Genomic DNA, 19787 nt, shown 5'->3' with positions numbered 1-19787 from the left:
TTTTTGGGCATCACCCATAGTTTGTTTAGGACATCTCTCTTTCCTTTAGTTTGTTTAACTCATTCCCCTTCATTAAGTTTGTTTAGCATCAGCCTTTCCTTTAGTTTATTTAGGTCATTTCCCTTTATTAGGGCATCCACCTTCCTTTAATTTGTTTAAGGCATCTCCTTTCTTGGAGTTTCCATAAGTCATCCTATTCCTTTGAGTTAAATTAGGGAATCACCCTTCCTTCATTTTCTTAGGTCATCTGTCACACCCCGGTTTTTGTTATTCTTCAAACTAAACAATTAATACTCAAATAAAGTATAAGAGCTCTCAAAAATTTAATTGCTGAGTTCCTGCTTGATTTTGTGCAAAAAGAGAATACTCAAAACTTGTTATAAAGAGTACATCTTGTATTAAACTTTATTACTATAGTTAATAAAATATGTTTTGTTTCACAAAAGAAACTTGTACTACATTAATTTACGTATACCAGAACCTCATTGTTCACTACGGGTAGCCCATACTACAAGTGTACCTGACAAATATATATATTACATCATTCCTACAAAAAGATTCAGTCTTTGATACAAAAGGCAAGACCTCAAAAGACTTTCAATGCGAGCAAATAGCATCCAATCACAGTAAAGCATTGCTCAAACATTATTTTCTGCATAGGTCTTCTGACTTGCATCTAGAGGTGGAAGGGATAAGGTGAGTTCACAACTCAGTAGGAACGTTTATAACCATCCTAAGCATACCCTTAAAAACCTTGAATTAAATGTTTAATAGCATGCATGATAAACATTTTATAACCATTAACAAATGTGTAATCATGTCAAACATGTATGCATGTGTTTTTACTAGTTTCATCTTTGCTTTTCCTCATCCATCCTTTCACAACTGATAAACTGCTAACCCCCACCAATCTACACATCAGATATCGGTGCTCCACAAGATACTCGATTAATATTAATAATGACTATTATGGGACATCACCCAAGGTCAAGTCATACCCCGTGTCTTTTGGGACTCATACCAAGGGCAGGACCAATTCTGTGTCTTTAGGGACTAAAACCCAAGGGTAGGACTAAGCCCATACACCCACATCGGAATGTCTTCCTCGAGGGCTTTAGGGACTTTCACCCAAGGACCCACGGTCCCACATAAACAATATATCAAATTATAATACCTGTAGCATCACATAAACACTTCCCACCAATCAATTCTCTGAATATCATCCTCTGATAATTCCATATCCTTCGTGCAATGCAACCACACATTAAAATGACATTTCTACAACATAGAACCATGAATCTTCATACCAATATACATTCCAATATCATGGTAACATTTTAATGCAATAAACCGAGATGCAATGACACATTAAAATATTTTATGAAATCATAAAAATAACATGAAATTCCAACAAATGATTCAAGGAAAATATTTTACAACTTACTATTGTTAAATTTTTTTAATGCTCATATTCTCCAATTAATTACCAAACACTAATTCTTGTGATTTTCTTAAAGCCTAGCCTATTAACAAATCCCAAGTGTCCAAACAACCTAACTAATTACATGTTTACTATTTTTTTTTTCAGTCAAACCAAATTAAACAAAGATTCATGTTGATCTTACCATTAATAAAATACTTAAGCTAAAATACTTTCATCTTTAATTAATTGTGATTTTTAACTAAAACGGGTTTATAGCTAATTATACTCAACTTTTACACAAATTTTACTGTTAATTCTTTTTAGCATGCCATTAGGAACCAAAATAAATGAAAATTACAAAATTGAACAACTTTCTTACCTCAAATCTACACTTTCTCTCTCTAGATCCTCTCTCTAACCCAAGTTGCTGCAGGTGAACTGGTGCAAAACAAGTTGTAGCCCCTTTTAAAGGGGTCTCCATGCAACCAAGCACGAGGTGGTAGGCCACATGGCTACCACCAATCCACCCAAGTATGAGGTGGCATTCCACTAACTTCAATTTCCCAATTTTGCACTTTAATCCTTCAAGTTATCAAAAATAAAACCCATAATTGCCCATTAGTCCTTTAGGTTTTCATAACCCTAATCAGTCCCTAAGAATCTAATAAGCATGCTTAGGTCATTAACTAATCTCAATTAACCTTAATCAAACTTTAATTCATAATTAAATAGGATTAACACTAAACTAGTTTTAATATTTAATTAAGCATGTTTAAAGTTAAGTATTAAGATAATCATTATCGTCTATTTAATTCATTAGTACTAGATGTCACATCATCCCTCTTCATGGAGTTTTTTTTTTCAATTCATCCTTATTTCCTAATTTTGTTTATGACATCACCTTTCCTAGAGTTTCTTTAAGGCATCCCTTACCCTTAGTTTGTTTAGGTCATCCCATTTCTTTGATTATTATTAGGGAATCTCCCTTCCTTGACTTTGTTTAGGACATCCCCTTTTCTTTTAGTTTTTTTTTAGCATCCCCCTTCCTTGAGTTTTTTTAGGGCATCCATTTTCCCCGAGTGTTATCATGACACCCCCCTTCCTTTAGTTTGCCTGGGCCATGGGGTTCCTTTAGTTTCCTTAGTGCATCACCCTTCCTTCACATTCTTAGGTCATTCCTCTTCATGGAGATTGTTTAGTTCATTCCCCTTCCTAGAGTTTGTGTAGAGCATTCGCCTTAGTTGAATTTGTTTAAAGCCATCCCTACTAAGTGTTTATTTTGTGCACTCCCACTTCCTTAAGTTTTATAGGGCATCCACCTTCTTAGAGTTTTTTAAGGACATCCCGTGTCCTTGAATTTGTTTATGGCATAGAGTTTCATTAAGGCATCCTTTCCTTTAGTTCTTGTGGGGAATCCCCTCCTTCCTTGATTTTCTCTTGGACATCCCCTTTCCTTTAGTTTGTTTAAAGTATTGTCATTCCATGAATTTGTTTAGGGCATTCCTCTTCCTTTAGTTTGTTTAGGGCATCCCTATTTCTTGAGTTACATTAGGGCATCTCCCTTTCTTGAGTTTCTTAGGTCAATCCTCTTCATGGAGACTGTTTAGTTCATTCCCTTTCCTTAAGTTTGTTTAGGACATCCCCCTTTCAATAGTTGATTTAGTGCACCCCCACTTTCTTGAGTTTTATAGGGCATGCACCTCCTGTAGTTTGTTCAACACCTCCCATTTTCTATATATTTTTAGCGCATCTCCCTTCATTGAGTTTGTCTAGGGAATCCCCTTTCTTGGAGTTTGTCTATGACAATTACTTTCCATCACTGTTATTAGCACATCCCCCTTTCATTAGTTTTCTATGACGTCCCCCTACCCCTTGAGTTGGCTTATGGTATACCCTCTTGGAGTTTGTTTAGGACATCTTCCTTTCTCCAGTTTGTTTAGGATATATTCCTTCAGTGACTTTGTTTAGGGCATCTCCCATACTCAAGTCTTATAATGGCATTCCCCTTCCTTCACTTAGTTATGGCATCCCACTTGGGCATCCTCCTTCCTTGAGTTAGTGTGTGGCATCCCCCTTCCTTGACTTCGTTTATGGGATCCACCTTACTTTAGTTTGTTTAAGGCATTCCCCATCCTTGAGTATGTTTAGGGAATCACCCTTCATTGAGTGTTACTAGGGCATCTCCCTTCCTAAACTGTTATTAAGGAATCCCCCTTCCATTAGTTTGTTTAAGGCATCCCCGTTCCTTGAGTTTCTTAGGGCACCCCTTTCCCTTGAGTTACTTTAGGGCTTCACCTTCCTTAAGTTTCTTAGTCTCTTTTCATGAAGATTGTTTAATTCATTCTCCTTTTTGGAGTTTGTGTAAAGGATCCCCCTTGCTTGAGTTTGTGGCACTGATTACTACTCAAAAAGTGCTATTTGATAGCTTATAATTAATCCTTTTAAACACTTTTGAGTAGTAGTTTTGGCCTTTTAACTCAATTGGCATGTTAAGGACCCTTGAAAGCAATTTTAATCACTTTGTGTAAGTTTTGGTGTTTTTGTTAGTAATTTGATCACCAAAGCAATTCAAGATTGAGGAGAATTTTGAGGAATCTTGGGCAAAGCTTGGAAGTCATTTGCCAAGAGTAAATCCGAAATGCAAGGAGAAAAAGTAAAGAGAATCTGCCATGAAGCATATTCTTGATGACAGTCGTGGCAGCCACTTTTGGAGCACTTTTTGAAGTCCAATTGATGCATGCTATATACCATTTCAAAGCTCAGGAAGTCAACAATCCAATGCTTCAAACGGTGCTCAATTCGGAGTTGAAACGAAGAAGTTGCAGCCATTGCAAGCCAATCACTCCAAGCTGAAGGAAGCATTTTGCAAAGTGTTGCGAAATCACCCTTTTGTTGCGAAGTGATTCCGCAGCCTTTTTGAACAGTAGGGTGTATTTCCTTCTGAAGTTGCCCAATATATGCCGCAAGCTGGGAGCTGAGAACCTCAAGGTGGAAGCCAACTTCGCAGCCCTGCGAGAATAGCTTTTTGTTGCGAAGTGATTTCGCAGCCCTTCTTGAGTGTCTGCGAAATCTCGCAGACACCATTTTCTCTTGCGAAATGGTCCCTGGAGCATCCTGATATTTGCTACCGACATTGGGAGATATTTTACATCAGATTTTTGTTGTCTAAATCCCAAAATACTCCTTGTAAGCCTCCAATTACAAGATTCCTTAGTTTTTAAGTTAGTAAAAAGAGAAAATATCTATGTAATAATTAGTTTTATATTATGTTCATATAAATACCTCTCGAGAGTCTGTTCTCAGAGAGGAGATCCTTTTTGTAAAGTTTTGGGTAAGCAAGTAAAGTTCAGTTCTTTGTATTGCCTTACCTTCTCACTTTGTATTTTTAATTTTCTTACTAAGTTATGAACTCTCTGAGGAGTTTTCCCCAAAGAATGAGTAACTAAACTTCTAGTTCCTTGGAGCTAAGGTTGCCGGGGAAGGTTCCAAGTGCAAGAATGCAAAGCTTTGTGGTTTTAGCTAGTAATGAAGAGGAAGTGAAATCCTTTAGTGATTTCTATGTTTTTAGTTAACTTAAAACACCTTAGAGTCATCTGGGCCAACACTTGGTAAGGCAAGTGATTTTCAACCATGGAAATGCACTAGTTTACCCCTTGCGAGCCCCTGGGAGGTGACTTTAGGGTAGGATTTTCTGGTATTGCCAACACTTGGTAAGCTTTTTGACTCCAAGGAGACATCCATTAGTTATCTCTTGCGAGCTTGAGAAGGGAAGTCCAAGGTTAAAGATCACCTTGAATGGTTAAGGCTTAGTGAGAGGCTTAAACTATTGCAAGTTGCATCAGTAAGAGAATTAAAGCTGAAATCTACTTAAAGGATGAATCTGTACAACACCGGTTAGAGAATTGACTATATGTTGAATCTCTAACGCGAGGAAATGAACCATCTGACCGGAGCTATGTCTTTTGCATGAGGAACCACCCCAGTGAACCTAACTCTCCAAGGAATGTTTTTCTTCCTAAGTTATTCCCATTACTTGTTGTGTTAGTTAGTTTAAGTCTAAATCTTTACCAATCAAAGTTTGTGTTTTATTTCTTAAGCTAATCTTGAAATGAAACACGACCAATTCACTTTGAATTGGTATCATTGATAGCTTGTTAATCCTTCCCAGTGAACGATCCTAGAGCCACTATACTTAGTAGCTTTTTCTTTGCTACCCTAGTATATGGTGTTATAGGTTATAAATTTTGTTGATTACTCCCTCAATCAAGGAGCACCAGTTGGACACGAATCAGCTGAGACACCAATTGGGCACGAATCAGGCACCCCCCTTCCAAGAGTTGATTTAGTGCACTCCCACTTCCTTAAGATTCATAGTGCATCTGCCTCTTAGAGTTTGTTAAGCCCCTCCCCTTTTTTGAGATTTTTTTTTTTTTGGCACATCTCCCTTTGTTGAGTTTGTCTGGGGCATTTCCCTTCTTAGAATTTGTTTAAGGCGTCCGCTTTCCTTGAGTTTTAATAGGGCATCCCCCTTCCTTTAGTTTGTTTTATGCATCCATGTTCCTTGAGTTTCCTTAGGCCATCCCACTCCCTTAAGTTACATTAGGGCGTCACCCTTGCTTTAGTTTCTTAGGTCATTCTTTTTCATGGAAATTTTGTAATTCATTCCCTTTCCAAGAGTTTGTTTAGAGCATCCCCCTTCCTTGAGTTTGTTAATGACATCCCCTTCCCAAATTTTGTTAAGAGAATCCCCCTTCTTTGAGTTTCATTAGCGCATCCCCCTTCATTGAGTCTTGTTAGCACATCACTTCTTTGAGTTTGTTTACAACATTCTCCCTCCATATCTTTGTTTAAGGCATCCCCCTTCCTTGAGTCTTATTAAGACGTCCCACTATCCCTTAGTTTCTTTATAGAATATCTATTCCTCGAGTTTGTTTAGTGTTTGTGCCCTCTTCCTTGAGAATTTTTTTAGTGCATCCCCCTTCCTAGAGTTTGTTTAGGGCAACCTAATTCTTAGAGTTACTTATGGCATCCCCTCATTTGATTATGTTTAAGGGAACCCCATCCTTGAGTTTTCTTAGCGCATTCCCCTTCCATGAAGTTCCTAATGGCAATGCCTTTTTTTGAGTTGTTTTAGGGCATCCTCCATCGTTGAGTTTATATAGGGCAACCTCATCTTTTTTGTTTCTTTAATGCATGGACCTTCTTTGAGTTCATTTAGGGAATGTGATTTCATCGAGTCTTATTAAGGCATCTTTTTCCATTATTTTGTTTAAGGTATCCCCCTTCATTCAGTTAATTTATGGCATTCACCTTCCTAATCTATGTTTAGATCATCCCATTTTCTTCAATGTTATTAAGGCATCTCCTCCTACCCATCCCATAGTTTCTTTGTAGCAATTCCTTGCATTTGTTTAGGTTATGCCCACATCCTTGAGTACGTTTAGCACATCCCCCTTTCTTGAGTTTGTTTAAGGGTAGGCCCTATTCCTTGAGTATGTTCAGGACATCCTCCTTCCTTGAATTGTTTTTGGGCATCCCCTTCCTTAAGTTTGTTTAGGGTATTCCCCTTCATTGAGTTTATTGAGGGCATCCTCTTTCCTCAAGTGCTATTAGGGTATTCCCATTCCTCTATTTTTTTAGGACATTCCTATTCATTGGGCTATCAAACTACCTTGATTTACTTTAGTCCATCACCCTTCCTTCAGTTTCTTAGGTCATCCATCTTCATGGAGATTTTTAATTCATTCCCTTTCCTAGAGTTTGTTTAGACCAACCAACTTCCTTCAATTTTGTTAGGGCATACCCTTTCCTAGGGATTACTTAGCAGACTCCCACTTCCTTTAGTGTAGTAGGGCATCCCCATCTAGTAGTTTGTTTAGCGCAACTCCATTTCTTGAGGTTTTTTAGCACAACTGATTTTGATGGGATTGGGCATCCCCCTTGGTAGCGTTTGTTTGTGGCATGCCCTTTCTGTGAGTCTTATTAGTGAATCCCCCTTCTTAATATTCATTTACGACGTTCTTCTTCCATTGGCTTTTTAAGGGCATCCCGCTTACTCGAATTACTTACATGTCTCTCTGCTTGTTCCCTCTGAGTTTGGAGATCCCACTGATTTTTCTCAGCCAGTGCTTTTGCCTGAACACATTCAAATTCAACAATAAAAAATTGTAGAGCCAACATCATGAAGATAAATACCAAATAATCATACACTTGCCAAGTGCAAGCCATAAAACTTATTTATAACTATATTTCATTAAAAAGAGAAAAGATTTTTAAAAATCTTGGCATATAAAACACATACTGCATGCTCCTGAGTCCTTTGGTGACGTTCCAACCTGGCTCTCCGTCGGTGTTCACTTTCCCCTTCAACTTCTTGGAAATTTCCAGATGATGGAGCAGCTTTTGCAATAAAAAATAGTTAAGCCAATTATAAGTCTTACAAGAGAGAGGATCACAAATGATTAAATGTTACACAAGAAAATTTCACTTTGGAAAGAAAGCTACCTCCAAAAATTGAAGAAAGATCATTAACAATATTTGTTGTTGGTGATGCTTTTCTCATAGTCGATGATGCACTTGCAGATGTTCTTGCCATTTCAGGCCCATGCCTATTCTGAAATTGGATACCAAACATGGGGTCCTGAAATAGACAATCAGAAAATCAATCAGACAACATTGAGACAAGCAAAACACAAACAGCAGATCTACAATCCCAGGTTCTCACTGAAGAGTTAGCTCTAGGCCTTGGCGCACTGCTTGGTCGAGAACTCATGCTAAAGAAAGACTCAAGATCATTTTCATTCTTTTGTTGGTTCACTCTAGCAGCAGCCCTTTCTCGAGCCTCTGCCGCAACCCTTTCTCTAGCCTCTGCAGCTACCCTTTCAACAGCAGCTTGTTCTGTTCTAAGCCGCACTTCAGCTTCTGCCCTTGCAACAGCAGCTCTCTCACGTGCTTCCTTCTCTCTTGCTTCAGTATTTGCCCTTTCCCTGGCCTATGAAGCAGCCTTTTCTGCTCTTTCCTTTGCCTCTGCTGCTGCCCTTTCACGAGCTTCAGCCTGCGCTCTGTGAACTGCAGCTCTTTCTACACACTCTCATGTTTCAGCATTTACCTTCTCAACAGCAGCCCTTTCAGCCTTTAGGCGAGCTTCAGCAGCCGCTTTTTCACGTGCTTCCTTAGTAGCCCTTTCCACAGCTTGTTTGGTCTTTTCCCTTTCCCTCTCAATCTCCCTTGCTTGCTCCCTCTCCTTCTCAAGTATCCTCTGTTCTCTCTCTTTCTCCTCCCTTTTCCCTTGCTCTCTCAAGTCTCCTTTGCTCCCTCTCTTCCTCTTCTCTTTTCCTCTCTTGCCGCTCACGTTCTAATCTCTCATGTTTTTCTCTGATTGCTCTCTCCTGAGCATCCTGCATTGCTTTCTCATCTCTATCCAACTGGCCAGCTTCTTTACTTCTAGAAGCTTTTGCACTTTCTCTCTCCCTTACTCCCTTTGCATGCCTAAACTTAGCGTCAGCTCTATCCATGGCCTCCTTCATAGCAGCAGCAGATGCAGCAACAACCGAGTTTGTCTCAAATTTCATCACCATAAAGACCCTCTGCATGGCCATCAACATTATTCCGAGTCCTACCCATGGAAAAATCTTCAAGTTCATCGATTTGAGACACAGCCGAGCTCTTCATTGTTCCACGGGTCAACTTAGGACTTTGAGAATACTGAGAAGAATTAGCAAAGGAAGAAAACTCATTAACCTTCTTTCTTGCATTATTGGAACCAAAAGAACCTGTTTCTGCCCTTGAAACTTGAGTTGGTCTTGGAGGAGGGGGTCTTGAAGGTGGTGGAGCACTGGTGGGTTGTGTAAAAAGAGGGATATCTGATACAGTGAGCCACACATCATCAGATGAAGACAAATTCTCTTCAGATCTAGGAGACATCTCTCCTTGGGAATTTGTTTCATTAGGACTAGCATTTACATGTGAAGGTGAAGAAGGCGTCTGACTGAAACATTTATGAGAATCTGTGGAAACTGTAGGAATGTCAAACAAGGTTTGATGAGATTCCCAATAATTTTCAGCAGGCATCTTCTTTTGAGAGTGGCTATCCTGACCCTCAACCGAGGATTTTTCAATTGGTTCCTTAGTAGCAAAAGTTTAGTCTCACTTGTTGGTTCTGTGCTCCAAGGACTCCTATTCTTTCCCCTCTTATTCATCTCAGATGGAAATGCAGATTTTCCAAGGCCCTCCAAGGGGATCTAAATCATTAAATGCTCCCCCAATAACAGCAGATGAACCATCAACTCTGGTGCTTCCAGAATTACCGAGCTTACTAATTTCCTCTAATGGATCAGTAAACAGCATCAAGGATGAAACAGCAGGGGTTGAAGTTGATTCTAAAACTACAAACGGATCTTCAATCACATTGGAGGTTGTTTCAGTGGCATTAACAGTTGATTTTGGTGCCCAATTGACGTCCGTTGTTGGCCTGTGCAAAGAGTAACATTGTGGTAAAATGCCAATCCACTGAAATTTATCACAGGTGAGATTATTTATTTTAACTGAGCATGGAAAGAATATATGCAATTCATTGACAAATAGGGAAAAAAAAAAAGCACTACATAACAATAATACTGCATTCATCCATGTAAAATAAATCAGCATCATGGTATTTGGGGTGCACATATGGTTATCAATGAGATAGAAAACCATTAGCATTACTTTGATTCAAAAAAAAAAAAAAAAAAAAAAAACACAAACCAGAAAAATATAAACACCAAAAACCCACAAAAAAAGGTCATGCCTCTCAAGATTCATGAATACTGTCCCTTTTTCTTGGTTTCCTATTCTTCTGCAACTTTTTTTTTTCTTTGATAAGTAAAAGGATATGCATTAAAAGAGAGGCGGAATGCCACAAAGCATACAGGGAGTATACAAGGCGGGTAGGGCCTCAAAAAACAAAGACAAAAAGAATCACCTCCCCTTAAGTGGATGCTACCCACTCCAGGAAGCCTATAAGGGAGAAAGCCTCCTCACCTAAATACAATTTGGCCCAACTCCACAAATTACAGATAAAAAAATTCTTTAACTTCTGAATATTCAACACACCCCACCTAAAAGCTAATCTATTCCTCTCCTTCCACACCGTCCAAAAAATACACAACGGAATGGCGTCCCAAATCTTTTTCCTTTGCAATTTTCCCGTCTTCCCTTCATATAAAGTGACCAGAAGTCCTTATAATCAAAAGATATTCAAAGAACTCAAAGTTAGGGAAAAGCAAATGACGTGCTAAAGGATGCATGGAAGCTTACAAAGGAAAAACACCAAAAACACTAGTTATGAGGGAAACAGTGATGAAGAAAGAAGAAACAAAAACAGGACTTCTCATTCATCTCACATGAAATGTGTACAAGTCTTTCTAAAGTCATATCACTTTATCCATTCCAACTCAACTTGCATGTTTCCTTGGCATTTTGTTTAGTCATCTTCTGTTAGTTCAGGTTTTTTTTTAAACCAGAAGTAAACATTTTTATTATTATAAAATGAGTATACAGAAGGATGGGAAATCCTTCTCTCATACAACAATCCACTAATATCTTATTAAAAGCAAGAATTATTGTGTACCCAAGAAAGTAAAGGTAATTGTACAACTGAAGTGCTTATAATCACAAAACTCAACACTTAAGGGGTATAAAACAAACCCTAGCCACAACCAAGATGTTTTCTTTAAAGGCCCAATGATTTAGATTTTTCTAATGCCACCCTTCTAGCTTTGCTATCTTCAAAGGAAAGCAACCATTCCCTCTCCTTTTCATCCCAATAATTGGTCTGATCCAACACATAAGCCTTGTGGGCCACTACATTTTCGAATACTCCCTTATTCCAAGCTATAGAGTCCTCCTTTAACACTATCAACTCTAAACCTAAAACGAAGCTACGAGGATCCAGTAAACCGATACCCTTCCTACCAACCCTTCACCATATCTTTGAATCCCTCCACCTTAAGCCACATGTTTTCAAATCTAAAAGAGGGAATTCCCATTCTCACCCCCATCTCTCTAGCAAGATAAGGGAGTGATCAAACACTAGCTACAGCCATAGGAGTTGCAATGTATTTGAGAATTGATATTCCTAATCACTTGTGATTAGGAAACAACCAATTCTAGACAGCAATTGCCAATTCAGTCCTCCACATCATATGAAAAAGCTCCTTGTCAAGGGGAGATCAACTAAGGATAATTCCTCTATAACTTAGGAGAAACATTTCATGGTCTAGGAGATTCTGACACAATTCTTTCTCTCTTCTAGGATTTTGACCACATTGAAATTCCCTCAATACACCAAGGATCTTCCCATAACCCCTTCATGGAGCCCAACTCCTCCTAAAAATTTTCGAGTTCTATCCCAATCCTACAACCATAACTTCCGAAAAACCAAGTGAACTTTTCCTCACAACATTTGAACTAAAAGAAGATTGAATAAGAACTATCTCCGTCTCAAGTAGCTCCAACACTCTATCCTAAAAGGCCACCACCCTCCAGCTACTCCCATTGCCTTTAGGGCACCCACACTCCAAGAACCTACCCACCCCTATGCTTCTAACCAAGGCTATCAACATAGCTTCCACCTTTGTCTCTTGTAGGCACACCAAATCAACATTTTGAGGATGAAACAAAGATTTAATAACCTTCCTCTTCTCCTCATTCTTAACCACTCTAGCATTCCAATACAAGATCCTTAACTTCATTGAGAAACTATAGATAAATCATAATCCATCTTGTTTTCCTTGAGCTTCCTCATTGAAGACTCGTATCATAGAGCATTCCAATTTTCTCAACACTCTTTCTCTGACACAAAACTCATATTATGTTTATATCTCCATCAAGAACTAGAATCATCAACAAATAGTTCAAGATAGATACTTCTATGAAATATTGAAATGTACGTAACAAAAATAAAAAGAACCATTGCTAAGGACGACATGATAGTTGGAGATACCTTCCTAAAAAAGGAAAATCATCATGGAGGTAATCTTTCAATTGAATAGAAAGAAGGCATTGAGGGTAGATGGCATTCATCATGACTTTCTATCAAAGATTGTTAGGAGAACATCTAAAAGACGATATACTAAGAGTCTCTTAAGAGTTCTGAGTTCCATTCGTAGAAGTTCCTAATTCAAGCTTTAACTTTCTTTTCATAGCAATTGTTCAGATTAACAAAAGAATATATGGATTTAAGGGCTTTAGAACCATTAGCCTAAACACAAAATATACAAGATTATCACCCTACAGGTTTGGCTCCAAAAGCAAAGAGTTGGGATGGAGATGTGGGAGGTTCAGGGTTCTAGTCTTTGATAGGGAGAAAAAAGAAAAGAAAAAACTCAAGATGGATGCAAGAGTAGTTCATACTTCATATGCATTCTCAACTTGATATAATCCATAAAATTACTGCTCCAACTTATGGCCCCTTTGTTAAGTGTGTTTCACATATAGAGTTATAGCCTAATGAAATTCTTAATCAAAATTCCAATCCAAGGAGTGAGGAGCAATCATAAAGGTTGGTTTTAAGAAAGCCTATGATCATGTTGATTAAGATTTTATGACCCACAAATTAACTAGGCAAGCTTCGTTTTTATATGGCAAACTATTAAGTGGATGCTTGTCCATGGAGAGCTTTGCTATTATAACCAATTAGAGGATGAAGGGGTGAATGAACACCTCCATGATCAATGAGAAGATCTTTAGTTTGGAGATCAAACTTCATTCCCTTACTCCACCATCTTTTAAGGTAGGGAAAATTCAACATTTTGCTCCTTTTCCCAACAATTCATAGTTGTTGAATTTTGACTTTATCAAATATCTAGATGATATGAGAAATGAAGGATTTCCCCATTCAACTTCATACAAATAGCATGCATTGCCATCCAAAATCACTTCAAAACATAAATTACCATATATTACTAAATAAAACATCACAACCACCCAAAATTCAATGTTAATATGCTGCAGCTGTCAAGATGATGGAGCACATCCACAATATGCACGAAGCAAATACAAAATATGATTAAGTGGATACAAAAAGTACCCAAATTTAGGTAAAATATGCAACTAAGAACAAATCACATGGAAAACAGTATCTATGACTTGGGAGACTACTTCCACCAAAAGATAGCAAATCATTGAATCTAGTAAATTAAACAAACCCATATAGCTAATGTGCTTCTGATATCAAACCAATTGAGAATTGACCAAAACATACAAGAGCAAGCATAAATCTGATTTCAGCACAAGCAGCTTAATCGATGCAGTATCCAAATTCGGGCAAAAACCTGCAGTTGAGAACCACATAGCAAACAATACCTAGTACTTGAGAGACTACTCTCAATTAATTTGCACAAATGTATGCTTCAACTATCAAACCAATTGAGCATCTACCCAACACTTGAAAAGCAAACAACGATCCAATTTCACCATTATCAGCCAAATTGATGCAAAAGGATCCATATTCGGGCCAAAAAAAATTGCAATTGAGAACAAACCCACATAGAAATCAATACCTATTACTTGGAAGACTAATCCGACCAAACCCATGAAGCAAATCATCAAATCCAGACCCAACATCCTCGACATTTCCGGATCTCTTCGGCTCCGGATCCTTCCTCCCAAAACCCCCAAGAAGATCATCAAACGCATCGTTTTGCTTCTACTTCGATCCCGAACCGTCGAAAACACATCGTAGTTCACCGAACCCGAGGTATTCAGCCCCGGCACCCCATCGAAAATATCATAATCGTAAACCGGCTTATCGTAAACAGGCAACGACGTTGCTTTGGCCCCGACCCGGATGACCCACCAAAAATCGAATCGAAATTGATCGATGACGATGGTGCTCCACGGCCATCTGATGAAGAGGAGAAGAGCGAATCGGAGTCTTCCGGAGCGGCGTTCCAAGGCGATCTGGTGGGTCCGCGGGAACTGGGCTTGGAGGAGGACATTGGGGCCGATTTGGATTGGGATTTGTATCCGAAATCGGGCGCTAAGAGGCCTGAGGAGTCATTCATGGTTGGTGAATTTGGGAAATTTTAGAGATGGTTGGGGGCAAAATTGGGATCCAAAAAAAAAGTGAACGGAGGTGGTTGTGGTGGCTATGGTGGCTAGGGAGGGAGGAGCATGGAGGAGGAATAGATCTGAAAGAGTTTTTAGATAGAGAAAGTCTTTTTTAGACAGAGAGTTGGCCAGGCGCCTGGGCTTTGTCTACTGGTGGCCATTTGAAGGTCACCTGCTTTTTTATTATTTATTTATTTATTTTGCAACGACCCTCTTTTTTTTTTTTTCTTTTAAAAAAAAAAAAAAAGTGAAATGAAATGTTGCTTTTTTTTTTTAAAATAAATAGCAAGAAAACATGAATAACTATTTTTAGAAATAATTCTAAAAAAAAATAGCTTTTAAAATTAAAATATTTTTTAAAATTTTTATATCTAAATTTTTATTTTTAATTATTATATATATTTGTATAATTATTTTTTTAAATAATTCTAAAAATAAGTGAAAATGACTAAAAGATGTTGTCTAAAGACATTTTATTTTCTCTTCTTGATAATAAGAAAAAAAAAATGATTATCCAATGTATTTTAAAATTTTCTTATTCCTAAAAAAAATTGTACTAAAATAAATGTAATAATAATTTTTATAAAATAAAAAAAATAGATTTTTTTATTATATGGATATAAATGTTTTAAAAATACAAATCTACCTATTTCTTAAATTAGTATTAATTGTCTTACAATTATTAATTTTTGTAGATCAAATTGTAATTTATGCATGTATAGAAATTTAATTCACGCAAATATGTTTTGATGTTTGAAACCATATATAGATAGAGAGAACTCCACATCATATCAAAATTAAACCATATTTAAAAATATTTTTGAAATGTCAAATAAATTATTAAATGTTTCGATATAAATAAATAATAATTGAAAGTTTATATCTTGATTTATGATACACTCACAGGATGGAGGATAAATAATACTTATATGACTTGAAAATCAAATTTTCAGTTTTTATTTTTCCTTCATTCAATGTTTAGAGTTTTCAATAAAATTTGCATTTGTAAATATCATAGATTAATTGAGCATAGAGCAAAATTAACTAATTATGAAAAATCAAGTATGTAGATTTATGTGGACCTGGACATCCCCTATTGCACAAGTCTACAACATAGTACATGCATACTCCTTAGTAAACATGTCACTGACATGAAGGAATGCACTCAACCATCACGAACAAACTTGAACAAGATCCGAGTTTTGTAAGTGTTAGAAATATGTAAAGATAATAGTTATAAATTATAAAGTGAAAGACATTTAATAACACAAACCAATAGATATATTTAAAGATGAAAAATCTTAGTAACTTAGATGAATATAGGAAATTGCACTAAAAGAGACATGAGCACTTAAGCATTTTTCAAGATCGTTAGGAGGCTTGTCTGCTATTTGAGGACATTGTATTCTATTTAAAATTTCTTTTTGTAATTTTAATTTTCATGTCTAAGAAATTAAAAGTTCATTATACACCTTACATTTGTCATTATCCTTCGTACAACTCAACGATACTTACTTGAATAGTTTCGATAATGAATCAACAATGATCTTCGTATCTACAAGGTTATAGTAAAACTTAAGAAGTATGTAGAATTAAATCCAATAATGCATGGACAAAATTGTTAATTTAAGCTAACTTAAATAGCGTACTAACAATCTTCCCTTTTGACAAATTTGTGATAAAATAACGATTACATAAACTCTAATACTCTCAAATAAAATTTATATATCACTCAATAATCCTCAAGTTTAAAGACAAGCAACCAACCAATGATCTTTAATTATCCGACTTTAAATCTTGAAAAATCTTAGAAACTTGTAACTTGCATATACTTAAATAACATTTTTTGTGAAAAGTAGTGTAAGAGAAAAATAGATAAATCTTACAATAAAGAGTAAAAGTCACAATTCATATAGCAAACAATTAAATACTATCAAGAAATTCAATTTAAAAATCATCAATAAGATATCAATACAATCCTTTCACATTATCAAGAATTTCAATTAAATATCAATAACAAAAATGACAAAAACAAAGAAAGGAAGAAAGACTAATATATGTATAAAGAAGTGAAAATATAGTTTTATAGGCAAAAAAAAGGACATGGGCATTATAAGTAGTATTAAAAGCATTGCTTAGAGCGCTTAAGCTACGTTAAAGTTAGGAGGGTGTTGAATGCAACTTCAGTAGTGCTTCAAGGAATCCTTGTTGCTTCTAAGCCTAATTCACATGTTTTTTCAACTTTTTGAATGCTTGAATTGTCCTTTAGATTTTTGAAATATCCTACTTAATGTAAATTCTCACAAAATTCATTTAGAACTCCTGAAAAATAAAATTTTGGACATGAAAGACATATTCACATGCAAATAGCTTTAAGTGTGTTGTCGACACTCAAAAATGATTAATCATAACTAATTAAAGTAAAACTAAGAGTTTCAATTCATATCATGCAAATTATTCACAAAAATAATCTAGAGAAGAAAATTAATGACAAATTAGAATATAAAACTTTTCAAAACTTAATAAGATATAAAAACAATAATATCAACTAAAAGTGATTGATATCAAGGCAATCAACTATCTAATCATAATGACCTAATTTACACAATCAATTTGTTCATTAAAACATGCCAAATTTTGAATTAATCTTACTTTCGTTCAATTTGAACATAATTTTTCAGATTCTTTTTAAAACTACAAGACGTTGATCTTTAAAATATAGCTTTAATTACTCTATTTGATTCATATAATTTTGACAATATTAAACTTTTATTTTGACAACAATTTATTTTAAAGTGGAGGCTAGATGCCACAAATACAAAAAATTACCTTTCAAATGCTAGTCTTTGCATTAGGAGATTTTTCCAATTTTTCCAAATTTTCAAGCAATGACTTTCACTCTTAATTTAAAGGTATATAATATTGACTTGACCAATGTAGCTTTTTCACTTGAAAATTTCAATTTGTAAACTATATTAAACAAAATAGGTATGATGTTCATGAATTCCTTGAATCTAAAACTTCAAATAAATTTCCAAACTTAGATTTCCTTTTAATTAGAAACCAAAAGTCGTATAGATTAGTCGTATCAAATTCTCCATTTACCTTGTTTTCAAATCTAAAAGGAAACTAAAGAGTTTTTAAGGATAATAGATAGAAGAAGAAACATTCCAATGAATACGAAAATTTTGCAATGATTCAAATCATTTATGAAAACCATAATAAATCAAGTATATAACAAGCATAAATCAAACCATAAACAAGGAGTTGGCTCTAGGATTGTAATGCACTCTCTCTTCCTAAATCAATGATCTTAAACCAAACATATAATACTACCCTAAGGAATAACCAAGAACACTCCCTTGAAATTCAAGACCTATACTTAATGAAGATAACTAGTATATTAATAATGAAATCATATGGAAAAAATAAAAGTAGCAAAACCCAAAGGACTAAAATCAATGTAATACTAAAAAAATGACGAAACACTAAGATAAGATCTTATGTTATGGGAAAAAAATGTGCTTTGAAGAACACAAGGTTCCTTAAAATTTCCCAGGAAATGAAATCCTAATAGAAACTAAAGGAATGAAATTAGTGTTAGGATAACACTTAGATTATAGGTGTATGCAAAGTTTTTCCCAAGGATTTCTAGATCTAATAAACGGAAGCAAATAGAACAATAAAAACTTAAGATCTAGAGTTAAAATGTTATACTTATAATATGGATGTTTTCAAATTAATTATAATAGATAAAGAGGTATCGAGGATCTCAGAGATTAATAGATATTCAACCCGATAGCTCTCTTTCTTAGATCTTAGCACATAAAAAGGCAAAATCCCCTATAAAAGGGTGGAGACTAGGATTCATCTCTAGGAGATTAAGAGCCCATTTGGTAGTGATTTTAGAAAGCACTTCTAATATTTTTAACACTTTAAATTTTTTATCATTTTAGTGTTAGAAATGCTAGAAATGTTTTATAGAATCACTACCAAACACACTCTAATGTCAAGGATAAGAGTGTGAAACCTTAAACCCATAATAAGGTTTATATGGAATTCCTTATTTTGGGCTTATGTCACTTGATCCAACCTACTAGATCCTATGGATCCATATACATTATGTAGTGCATATTAAGTCCTTTAGAGACGATTAATCTTTATAGTTAGGAATATGATTTAGTCATTAAAAGAGTCAAAACAAGGTTTCTTCAAGAAACCTTAAGTTATAATTTTTGCATTGTCTCAAATACACTTTTGTATAATGATTTATTAGAATCAAACAATTTTTATATCTTTAGACACTAGACTTTAGGTTCATTTATATTCAACAAGCTCGATGTCTTTTGATGTTTAGATTTCAAGTCCACGTTACTCCTCATTTCATCAACAAGTCTTGCTTGTCTGTATTACTTCTTCCATTTTACCATTTATTTCTATGTCAGCATTCTTGCATAATTATCCTTCAAAAACATTAATATATCATATTGACTCATATATATAAAAAAAAAATTAAAGAAATTTCATATCGTTATTTTTTAATTAACTTCTCTATTTAACAGGAAGAAAATTTGTCTTATCAAAATAATAATATGCATAACAAGTCATATTACCTTTAAGGTGTATGGATGTTTAAACACTTACTAGGTAAAAACTTATGGTTTTATGATATATGTCTATATGACTTATAATGAGTTAATGCGTTATTATTTACCTTGGGGATCATGTTCGACATATCAAATTCTTCTGAATATGATAGATTGTAAAGTATCATTCACATAGAATTTAATACCATTAATGACATAATCTTATCTCTTTAAGGGGTCGCAATCAAGTTTACTTGATGCATATTAACATCATCTATTATATATGATGTACAATTATAAGACAAATATCTTGGAATAAGTTTACTTGAAATAAGCACACAATTAATACATATGATATATGCATGTATTAATTTTTTGTCTATACTATAAAATTGACAATTTTAGAAGTTTTAAATTTGAATACATATGATATAGTAACAAGACAATCAAATCAAATTTGAAGCATAACAAATTAAGAATTTCAATAATTCTATTCAAAAACAAAAATTTCACATGATTCCTTCATAACTTTCCATTATGAAAATATATAAAATTCATATAGTTAGAGCTTCGTATTGATAATGCGTTGTAAAATAACATACTCAAAAAACAAAAATGAGAATGTTTATAAAAAATAGAATTATAGGAAAGAAAACTAATAAATATTTTATTAGAGGTCTCCCCTTGTC

General features: G+C 35.2%; 1 pseudogene; it reads right to left on the bottom strand.

Annotated features, from left to right (window-relative positions):
• Nucleotides 1-374: 374 nt before the first annotated feature.
• Nucleotides 375-14458, bottom strand: LOC100854430 (auxilin-related protein 1-like; annotated as a pseudogene).
• Nucleotides 14459-19787: the final 5329 nt, after the last annotated feature.

Source organism: Vitis vinifera, chromosome 10 (assembly GCF_030704535.1).
Source record: "Vitis vinifera cultivar Pinot Noir 40024 chromosome 10, ASM3070453v1".
Taxonomy (NCBI): domain Eukaryota; kingdom Viridiplantae; phylum Streptophyta; class Magnoliopsida; order Vitales; family Vitaceae; genus Vitis; species Vitis vinifera.
The sequence above is the reverse complement of the archived record's forward strand: the minus strand, read 5'-3'. Positions and strand labels throughout refer to the sequence as shown.